The sequence below is a fragment of the Manis javanica genome, chromosome 10 (genome assembly GCF_040802235.1).
Source record: "Manis javanica isolate MJ-LG chromosome 10, MJ_LKY, whole genome shotgun sequence".
Lineage (NCBI taxonomy): Eukaryota > Metazoa > Chordata > Mammalia > Pholidota > Manidae > Manis > Manis javanica.
In genome coordinates, this window is record NC_133165.1 from 79,676,211 (window position 1) to 79,688,224 (window position 12,014).

General features: G+C 39.6%; 1 long non-coding RNA gene across 1 annotated transcript in view; it reads right to left on the minus strand.

The window, feature by feature from the left end:
- The window catches only part of LOC118967235 (uncharacterized), a 152,698-nt gene that overhangs the window by 15,247 nt on the left and 125,437 nt on the right, over positions 1–12,014 (minus strand). The window contains exon 10 of the long non-coding RNA XR_005054128.2: positions 1,327–1,397. This is a non-coding gene — a long non-coding RNA (uncharacterized lncRNA). The remainder of the gene's footprint in view (positions 1–1,326; positions 1,398–12,014) is intronic.

Sequence of the window (12,014 nt, forward strand, 5' to 3'; positions counted from 1 at the left end):
CCTTTATCCGTGTCATTTTAATGATTATTTCCATTTACTACACATAATTTTTCATTAGTTCTTGAATATAGTATGCCATATGTACCATTTTAATGTTTATTTCCACTTACTACACCTATAATTTTATTTGTTCTTAAATATAGCTATGTCACTGTATTTGCTGAGGGATCAGAAGATTATTATTCAAATGTGTTTTGGTAGATAAGTTTCTAGGTGTAACTGTTCCTACAGCCTATAAATCAAGATAATAAGGAAGCTTTCCTTGACAAAGTAAATATTCTAGTTTGGGTTAACAGCCAATCATCACTGAGCAGGTCAATTTTAATAAGGATGGGATCCTGCCCTGTGTATGTGCACGTATGTGTATATATGGTGTGTGTCTGGCAGACTGCTCTGTCTCTCTCTCTGGACTTCATGCTCAGAGTGCCCACCTGTACCTCCCTCACCCGTCACCACCATGCAGAGCATCACCACTTTTACCGTCCTTGTCCTGGCGGCCACTACCTGGACTGTCTCTCCATCTGGTGAGTTAGGATTCCTTTTCGAAGCCTTTATGTTAACTGCAATTTATTCAGCCTTCAGTAATTAGAGAATGCTAAAGTCAGAAGAAAATCTACAACTCATCTACTTGGAGTGGTCTGGTTAACAAAGTGGGGCTGGGCCAGACCTTTGGAAGAAGACAGGCCCAGGAGAAGAATAAAAGGGCGATGGGCTCCCTCCTCGGTTCCTGGTCAGGATGGCTCAGCTTCCTGACTTGCCTTTCAGAAGCAGCAAAGTTGCCCTTTATGCAGCTTTGAGACTACGACACAACCCTACCTAGGGAGCGCCCACAGGAACTTCTGGATTCCTGTGAAGCCTTTCTCCAAAGACCAGGGATTTGCCCCATTTTTAAAAAGAGTCAGGCTCACAGAGATCTCTGTCTTCATCCTGAGTTGGCCCTGAGTAAACAGTGAACTCTCTTAGGCCAGGGCAAGGGATGTCAGGAGATAGTTAATTTTGAACAATGAATTCAGCTTTGCTTTTCTAACTGTAGAATTTGTTCTTTCTCCAATTCTTTCTCTCCAATTGCATCTCATTCCACTCTTCTGGTGATCAAGCCATAGGGAAAGAGGTGAGTGAAACCTTCTCTGTGTCTAAAAATGAAATCAGCAAATGTATATATGGAGCTGTGAAAATAGTGAAACCGGCTCACAGCTGAAATAATTCCTCAGGAGGGAAAACTGTTAACTGTTCCTGCTCTAGTTCTTCTGCCGGTGTTTCTTTCTTTAAAGGTGGTAAAAGACATCTTCTTGCAAAAGTAGAACAGCAAATAAAGTGAACCTTTACCTTTGAGTAGCATTTCAAACTTTTCTGAGTATGTTTCACGTTCATTATTTCACTGGACTCTTGCAGTAACCCTAAAAAGAGAGATTAATATTTCCTTCTTAAATAGCTAATTCTCATTTTATTTAAGGAGTTGTAGGTCTGAGTTATCCATGTAGCACGGCATGTGGCACGTAAGATCTTCTAGACATGTTAGTTGACAAATTGATGAGGTGAGTACTTTTTCCCCACTCTTCTTTCTCTCTACCATCTTGATATGTGAATGACTACCGTACTGAAAAAGAGAACGTAGGGTATTATTTTTGTTCCAATTACAGGTGGACTGCTCCAAATACAAGAGAAGACTCCAAGATCATATGCACAAAGGAGCTGCAACCAATTTGTGGCACAGATCAGAGAACTTACAGTAATGAATGTGTATTTTGCATGCTAAACCAGTAAGTATGGTACTCAATTTGGAGTGCCCCCCCCCACTTCTTTTTAAAGATTGCAAAGTCCACATTGGCTGAAATCTTCTTGGTTTTTGGAAACATGGCTTGAGAAGTCCTACCTTTTGTGATGTTCTTACAATAGTCTTACGATATTGCTTTGTTAAAATAAAAAAATTAACTTAGCTGTATGTCTAAGAGGACATACGTGCTGCTTTGTTCTCCAGCCAAATTCTCATTCATATTATACACTGTTCCTTCAGGCATTAGTGTTACATAGAGACATTTTTATTCCCACATTAGATTTAAGGAAGCTGGGTCTCAGGCAAGAGTGTATCTTAACGAATGTTCCATGAACCTCCTGTGCTACATCTTTCTTAATACATAATGGGAGCTCAGAAGAGAGCTATCTCTATTTAAGCTGTTAGCCATAGACACTATTATAAGATTTGGACCTATTGTTTATACTCCAGAGGAAATCCATGTTGCTTCTCATGATTGTCTGGAAAAGTCTAAGGAAGAGCCAAAAATACAAATGGATGGTTGGAACCAGTTGGAATCCCCAGTACCACCAGCCCCACAAATGAAATAGTAAGTCCTCACTGTAAACAACATCTCTGTTTTTAGGAGAACAAAAGAAGGGTTAGTACCAGCCATTCCAGCAATTTGAATTCACTACTGATGATTAGAGGTTAAAATCATGGGATTGGTGTCAGAAATCTGGATTCGAATCCACATCACACTCAGTGGGTCCATGACATTGGGCAAATACCAATAGGCAATTCCTTCATGCGCGCTTCAGTATTCCCATCTGTAAGGTAGAAATTGTAGTAGTGTCTGGAAGTCACTGTGTTAAACATGTCAAATCTTAGCTAAGCAGCTGACACAGAAATTAGCCTTTCTTCTTTTTTAATATATTGTTCCTTATTTTCTAGCCCCTCTGAAAATTTACAGTGAAGTGTAACAGCAAATGCCCTCCAGAATAACGCCTCTCAGGATATGCAGATTTATGCGCTAATAAAACTCAAAAGAGATTACAACCTATGAGGTCTTACCCTTTACATTATCTAGAATCCTCTCATTAGGAGGCAGGAATCTGACAGAAAGGAGAAGTGACCCTAACAAACTTATCCAGACTGTACATGCCAGAGATGGATTTGAGCATATTTTCTTTTTCTTAACTGCAAAAGTGATTGCACACTATTTTGTCTCTGATTTTCATCTGACTCATGGGCTTATTTTTTAGAATTTCCATCCTCCTTTTAGCATGGATCTTATTTTCTTATATTTTCATGTGTTTATAAATGATCATCCATCAAATATGTTACTGGTCAATATTACCCAACTAGACTATTAACTGGAACTCATCATTTTAAGTCCAGGGCAGAAAACACAGAATGACATATGAATGTATTTTACTTTGTAGATTATGAAATATCAAATAACTGCATTACCCATTCAATAAAATCTTTTCTTCCAGAGGCAAAGGACTTCAAGCCAGAAAACTTCATGATGGTAAATGTGTAAGTGTACACAGAAATTTTATTTATTCTTAATATAAAACATTATTATAATTCTTCACTTTCATAGAGGGAAACTATTTTACAATATGTATTCTAGAAATTATCTATTATTATGTATAGTCATAGATAAGACATTTGGCCTTAAACAGAAGGCCTGAAGTAGAGTTAACTTGTTTACCCAAAGGAAGACTCCTTAAATTTCACTCATAGCCCTTAATTAGGGCAGGTGGGTACAATGTGGTTATTTTCTAAGACTGCAGCCAATTAGTAGGTTAAGAAGAGGACATTAGGGACTCAGGGAATACTCTCATAACAATAAAATAAATTATTTTTTGAAAAGCATGGAGAAAACTCAGGAGCAAATGTGGACACAATTTGGGGTAAAGAGCTCTGTGAATGGGAGGTCAATAATTTTAATACAGTTTGAAATATGATATAAGAGAATTGTAAACATGGGGTTGTGTTAGTAAAGACAGTTCATTTTAAGGAGGAACACCATGATAGGAGAGGGAGAGAAACGCCTTCATGAAACTGTTATCAAAGTGGCAAAACTGACTTTCCAGGAGAAATAGGAATCAGTCAGTCTGATGGATAAAGTGGGTAAGGTTGTGCAAGACAGGAAATATACCATAAGCAAGTGCAGGGATGTATAAGATCAGGAAATGCTCTTGGAACTTGGTCTTTAAGTTGAACTAAAGAAATAGGCACAACACATGGGACTGGAGAGACAAGCACGGGTCCTGAGGGAACTTTCTGTTGATGGGGAATCAGTTAAGTATTTGAAAAACAAGGTCTGATTTGAGTTTAAAGATGACTCTGGCATCACTCTGGAGGGTGACTGACATCTTAGATAAGCATGGAGGCTGGGCAATAAATTGGCAGACAATTACAGCTGTATAGGAAGACATGCTGAGGGCCTGAGTAAAGTGGATGACACTATGGCAAGGAGAGCACCATTCAGAAATTAAGTGCAAGATAGAATGCACAGGATGTATCCTATTCATCATTTAGACAGGGGGAATGAGTGAGAGGGAAGCCCTGACTTGGGCCGACCTACCTCCCTTGCTGCCACAAGATTCCCACCATTGTTGGGTCGGATTATGTAAGCTGCAGAGGATCTGTCTTTTTGCATGTGGAACTTTGGAATACATGATCCCTCAAGGCCTTTGAAAAGCTCATTTTCTATGGTTTAATTACTTGAGTTTTTCCCCCCTGTTTTGGACTGAGACAGATTGAGAGTACCGAATACTCTGACATATGTACCTTGGAATACATGCCTTTCTGTGGACTGATGGACATGAATATCCCAACAAATGTTTGTTTTGCAATGCTGTTGTGTAAGTGCTGAATTCAATGTGTTATTTGCAGAAAAAGCCTCTCCCACAGAGCCAAAAATCATCTTACCTAGTTGATAGGCTAGATGTTCCTACAAAGCATAAAGTAAGAGGATCCACTGATAATCACAATAGTTTGCAAAAAGAAGTGAAAAAGGAAGAGAAAGAGAGGGCAAGAGAAATAAAGAAAGTGGAGAGTAGAAAGAAACTGAAGCTAGGGAAAGGGGAGACTTGATCAGTATCATAGTGTTATTAAGTGGAAGACAAAATAAATTTTTTGGCTCCCAACACTAGCTTTTCCTGACACACTGAATTCCTTTCCCACCACTCTGAAGGGCAGTGAGGACTTGCTCACCTTTCATGTTAGGCACTTGTTCTGATGGCTTGATATAAGAATATGAAACTTTTGATAAAATCTCCGAAGCCTTCTTTTCTTAAAAAAAGTGATTTCTCTTGTAGGAAGAGTCATGGTGCCATTTTTTGGGCAAATTACAGACAGTGCTGGGTCACCCTGAGGCTGCAGGACGCATGTTCCCTTCGGGAGACTCCACGCACAGAACTGGTTTCTCCAGGATGGCTGAGGTGACAAATATGTCGACCTGACTCTTAAATAAAAGATTCTCAGCAGAAAACTGTCAGGCTTGTCTCTAGACGTGATTCTTTTCCTAAGGAGAATATCTATGGTGATTTTCCTAAACTACGAGTCACGTGAAAAGATACTCTCTCATTCTACACAAGTTGGGAGCTAGAGAGATTCCATACACACTGGGGAGAAGACTCTGCTCATTGAATTCCATTTTTAAAAGAACTTAAAATGTTTCAGTAAACATGGGTCAAAGGATGTATTGACCATTAGTTTTGCTGGGGGCTGAGTCTGTTCTCTGTTCTTGTTCCCATCACAACAGAGAACTGAAGGGCAGAGACACAGTAGTGAAGTGGAATCAAAGTTTTATTTGAATGCACTTCAAGGAAGGAGCAGGCCAGAGTCAAGGCAGACAAAGGCGGGTTTACCTGAATAAAGCAGAGAGGAAGGAAAACAGAGGGAGGAAGGAGAAGGTCATTGAACTCCTGCTCGGCACAGGGCACATCCCCTGCCAACTCCTAAAGCCAGGATTGCCTGGCATCCAGAGTCTGCTTGAATCTGCATGGTGTGGGAGCTAAGTCCCTCCCACCTCAGGATCTGGGGGAGCCACAGGGCACTGCATGGAGTGAGATTATGTTCTGAGAACTTCCCCATGGCAAAGAAAGGAGACTTTCAGGCAGGCTACCAAAGAGTGTGACTGTACAGCTGCGGTCCTGTTTGGCTCACCCAGGCCATGGTGAGCTGCAAGCCCAAATCAGAGCTCTCAGCAGCCCCTCCCTGCTTACCTGGAGCAGAATGGAGAGAGTGACACACTTGAAGAAAAGCGAGTTTTGGCAACCTCAGAAAGGGGGCGTGCTTAAGGGTTTGGGATTTTTGTAGCGCCTTTTGGGTAAGGGTCAGCATAAGGCATGATGTATAGAGGTGATTCATAATTCCTTTGAAGTTTTGTCTTAAGAATAGGGTTATTTAGGTGACTGCATTGGTCCAGATACTGGCATCCTTTGTCCACATAGATTTATTTATATTTTGGAGGTCTGTCTCCTGTCCTGGTTACAAAGTTACTTGATTAAGTGGTTGGAAGAAGAGGAAAAAACAGCATATATGTTAAGTTAAAGAATAAGCTGGGCCTTTTTTCAGGCTAAGTAGATTTTACAATGTCACTATATAATTGGTACAATGAAGACATGGACTGTGCTCGGATATTTTTCTTTATCTGGGGAATTCTAAGTCCCCAGACAATTCTAAGTCACTCCTGGCCTTTGGAACTTCAGCTAATTAATTCATTAACTCTGTGAGTCCTTTCTGGCTCTCTGGTTTTATCTGGTTAATTCTTTGAGTCCCTTCTAGTGGGCTTTACTGGCTTTATTCTCTCCCTGCCCAGCTCATGTCTATTTTTCTGTCTAACAGTATTACATTCTTATAATACTTTAGCTACACTGGTGAAAACTAGAAAATTCAGATTTGGAGAAAGATAGAGTGAAAATCCATAATACTAAAAACTAATCAGAACAGACCAGGAACACATATATACTTTATGCATCACTATTTAGAGGACCCAGTCATATAAGGGCATCTGCAAAAGAAGGCATCCTGTTGATCATGCTGGGGAAGAGATTAAAAACAGTATGTGCTGACTGAATTTTGGAGTCACTAAAAGGGCTTGAGGAAAATTAAAGGTAGCTGGGAGAGACAAAGGTATATGCAGGTCTACAGAAGATAGAGATCAGAACTTTCCCATATCTGGGGATCCGTAGAGAGGACTCAGATCATTAATGTAATATACAGATAAAGATATTTTGCTTTGGTTAAGAGAATTATTTTCTAATAGTGAATAAATGAAACCTGAAGCTGACATTAGACTAAAAATACCAATCATAACTTGTAATTGTGTTTTTTTCTATTTAATCAAATGAGTCTTAATATTCACGTCTGATTTCTTAATACACATATGTTGTAAACCAAATAATTCATAATATAAAATATTCCTCATAGGCTTCAAAAAACTACAAATTTTAGGTTAATGTCAAATAAATACTTTCTAAGTCAAAAATAGCAAGTAAAATTAAGATAGCAATTAGTTGTTAATAAAATAATAGTAAAGATGTGGTGTCACTGAATGAATAGAACAATTACTACACTTTTAGGAAAAAAATTTTTTTAAATACTGGGAAAAATTTGTTTAGGCCAAAACAGTTTATTCAAATAAACTCACTTTATCAATTTATAGGTAAAAACCCAATATGTAATTATTGTGTAAATACATATACATTAAAAAATATAAGTTATTTATTCACTATGTAAGAATTTGTTCTCCATGTAAGAACTTGTTCGCTATGCTTCAGAAGATTGGAGACTGATGAAAATTAGGCTTGGGGTGGATTAATGATTGTGCATGGAGCATTGACTCCTCTATACAGAATTTTATTGTTGTTAACAACCATTTGATCAATAAATATGAGAGATGCCCTCTCAAAAAAAAAAAAAGTACACACTTCCAATTGTAAAATAAATAAGTAACCAGGATGTAATGTATAGCATAAGGAATATAGTCAAAATATTGTAACAACTTTGTATGGTGATAGCTGGTAGCTAGAATTATCATGTATATAAATGTTGAATCACTGTGTTGTACACCTGAAACTAATGTAATACTGTGTGTCAACTACCCTTCAATAAAAAATAATTAAAAAAATATGTTATATATGTAAATCTATCTTATAATTTTTAGATATAAATAAATTAAAATATTTTAATAATATCCCATGGAACATATGCTATTGTAAAAAACACATGATTTAAGGTTTGCTTAGAACAATTATGAACATTCGTCAGCTGTGACGCAAATTGCAAGAGAAAGAAAAGACAAATTTTAGGACATGATTAAAATATGAAGCCATAAAACTGATTATTATTAATAAGAGCATGAACCAAAAACTAAACAATTAAGATAGTCAATAGTTCTCTATACTTTTTACTTTACAGTTTGGATTTTCACACTTACTAAAAAACTATTTTTCCCATGTATTAAAAATACATTTTTCTAAAATATATCCAAATATCTCCTTTTTAAATATCTTGAATAAATACCCTGTAAATTTTTGAATCAGTAATCACTTTTTTTTTTTGTGGGTGATAGACTCCCTTTTTAATTTTACTTTGCAACTTTTTAAATTGTGGTAAAACACATGTACAATAAAATTTACACTGTAGCTATTTTGAGTGTACAGTTCAGTAAGTATATTCAACACTGCTGTGCAACCAATCTCCAGAACCCTTTCATCTTGCAAAACTGAAACTGTGCTCAGTGAACATTAACTCTCTGTTCTCCCCCATCCCCAGCCCTCGGCAACCACGAGTCTACTTTCTGTTTCTATGAATTTCACTACTCTAGGTACATCGTACACAGGGAATCATCACACAGTATGTGTTTTTGGTGACTAGCTTATTTCATTTAGAATGATGTCCTTGGGTTCACCCACACTGTGGTATTTTGTCAGAGTTTCCTTCTTTTAAGGCTGAGTAATACTCCACTGTATGTACAACATTTTGTTTATCCATTTATTCATCAATGGATGGATACCTAGGCTCCATTCACCTCTTGACTATTGTGAATAATGCTATTATGAACATGGGTGCACAAATATCTCGAGACCCTATTTTCAACCATCTTCGGCTTATATTCCTAAAAGTGGAATTGCTGGATTATATGGCAATTTTCTTTTAAAATATTGAGGAACCTCCACAGTTTTCCATAGTGGTTACACCATTTTATATTCCCACCAACAGGGCACACAGGTCCAATTTCTCTACATCCTTGCCAACTTTGTTATTTTCTGTTTTGTTTTGTTTTTGATAGTAGCCATCTTAATGGATGTGAGCTCATATGCCACTTTAGCTTTGATTTGCCTTGCTCTAATGATTGATGGTGTTGAACATATTTTCATGTGCGTCTTAGCCATTTGGTACGTCTTTGGAGAAATGTCTACTCAAATCTTTTCCTGTTTTTAAATTGGGTTAGTTGGTGGTTTTTATTGTTAAGTCGGAGGACAGAGTAGCTTCTTAATGTCAGTCACCTAAGAGGCATGCCATGGTGGGGGTGTGGGCAGGGGCAATGAAGCCAGTAACTTCTTCCTTATACATCTCTGTATAATTTGATTTGTTATAAAACACATATATTGCCTTTCTGATTGTTTTGATACCTAACGGATTATAGAAAGATAAAGCCATGTCCTCCATCGCAGAGTGGAGCCTCATGCCACCCCTACAAGATCTTGCCCGTTTTCCCTCCATCTATTTTATTTTATTAAGGTATCACTGATATACAATCTTATGAAGGTTTCACATGAGCAGTATTGTGGTTACTACATTCACCCATATTATCAAGTCCCCCCCAACACCCCAATGCAGTTACTGTCCATCAGTGTAGTAAGATGCTGTAGAGTCACTACTTTTCTTCTCTGTGCTATACTGTCTTCCCTGTGCGCCTCCTACATTATGTGTGCTAATCATAATGCCCCTCAATCCCCTTCTCCCTCTCCTCCTACTCCTTACCCCCTTTCCTTTGGTAACCACTAGTCCCTTCTTAGAGTCTGTGAGTCTCCTGCTGTTTTGTTCCTTCAGTTTTGCTTTGCTGTTACACTCCACAGATGAGTGAAATCATCTGGTACTTGTCTTTCTCCACCTGGCTTATTTCACTTAGCATAATACCCTTCAGCTCCATCTATGTTGCAAATGGTAGGATTTGTTTTCTTCTTATGGCTGAGTAATATTCCACTGTGTATATGTACCACATCTTCTTTAGCCATTCATCTACTGATGGACAATCTAATTATTTTAAATTAAACTTTATCTCTTCTAGGTGAAGACAGTTTGGTTCTTATTTCATCTGTACCTTTCCCAAATGCACGGGAATGAGATTCAGACTGGCATACCATGCATATTTCTTGTGCATACAAAATATCTGTAATATTTCCGATAGTGTGGAAAAGAGACATTTGTTAATACCCAGATAGTAAGAAAATTAGGAATTGAATGATATCATATAAATGTGGGAAACATAAAAAATGCTAAAGGTAAAAGTGCCTCATTCATTCATTTGACAAATATTAACTGAGTGCAACCTGGTCTTGTTCTAGTTGGTGAAAGGAGATATCACTACACAAAACAGAAAGAGCTGGAAGGTGGTTAAGTGTGTACAAAGTAAGGCTGGGTAAGGAGGGTGGGTAACATTCAGGAGGGTGACTAGAGAAACTTTCTCACATGGCAAGTCTCAGTTGTGCAAGGTTATGAACGTCCATGTTTCATTCACGAGGTTCAGGGGCTCCTTACTTAGAATTTAATTCTCAGAAGGATTTTGACAAATCTAAAATAATCATCTACCAAAAAGGGTCTACATCACTTACTATATAAATGTGTGCTTATGTTTTTAAAAGAAGGTGTCTCTCATGGAATGAATGTTTGTATCCCTCCCAAATTGTGCATACTGAAGCCCTAATCCTCAATGTGGTATCTAGAAGTGGGGCTTTGGGATGAAATTAGGTTTAGATGAGATCATGAGGGTGGGGGCCTCCAGCACGTGAGGACATGAGTGAGAAGGTGCCTGTGTGTCAGCCAGGAAGAGAGTCCTCCCAGAACCCACCCATGCTGGCACCCTGATCTCAGGCTTCCTGCTCCAGAACTGTGAGACATAAATGCCTAGTATTTAAGCCACCCGATCTATTGTATTTTGTTACAGCAGCCTGAGCTAAGACAATACTTCTCTTGACAATCATAGCAATCCACTCCTATCTCTGTCATTTCACTTTTTATGCTTTGTTGTTGGGTATATTAAAATCCCTCACTCATTTTTTTTTCAATCAGAAAACATTTCAGCACATGTACTTTGTTTACAGGAGTAAGACTAGAATGTATACTCCTAATCTTGACTCATGGGGAAACCACTGAACCCTAGCAGGAATGGATGAATTAAATACTCAGTTCCAGAGCTTTCCATGGAGACAGCTGACCAGAGCACTACTCCGAGGTGAGACAGAATCAGTGAACGGGCTGACACGGCATGGCATCTGCTGGGCAGGGAGCTGTCAGTGGCATCAAGTACAGAAGACACTTCTCGGCAAATTTCCTCAAACATTTCTTCCTTTCTGTAGATGGGAAAGCTGCTTACAGTGGGTTCACCAGCAGCTTCTGCGACCCCGTACTTCCGCCGCTTGGTGGGGATCCAGCGGGCCATGGCGGCGGCCTGCCCGCGGTGGCTACAGCTCCTGGGGCGCTGGCCGCCGCCGCGCCTCGCTCCCGCGCGCCCCCGCCGTGTTGCGCCGACTCAGCCGCCTCGCGAGCGTCTCCCCGCCGCGCCGCCCGGACTCACTGCGGCTCCCGCGGCGGCCCCGGCCCGCGGTCCAGTAATCACGTTTAAAAGACTTTCTTTTCGGTTACTATTCTGACTAAAAATTTCTGACTCATTGATTTATATTGGATTAATTTAGTTGTATGACCACTGGTAATCTACAATCGCCTGCCAAAGGTTGCATTGTGCAGTGACCCATCCCCACCCCCGTCTTCCAGGCGACCCTGCGCTTTCTTCCCCAACACCTCCTGCTGAGATTTGGTTCTGACTCAACAAGAATGTCGGGCTTGCCAGGACTTGCTCAGCCTGGCACACACGGCGCCAGCGCCTTCCCTCCTGTGCAGCCCCTCAGCTCCTCCTGAGGCCCTAACCCAGGCGCCCTAAAGGAGAGGCACCAGCCACAGAAGAGCATGTTACAGTTTTCTTCTTTTTCTGAGGTGGGTCAACGGGGACATACGCGGGCTAGAGCGTGGGCGCCTG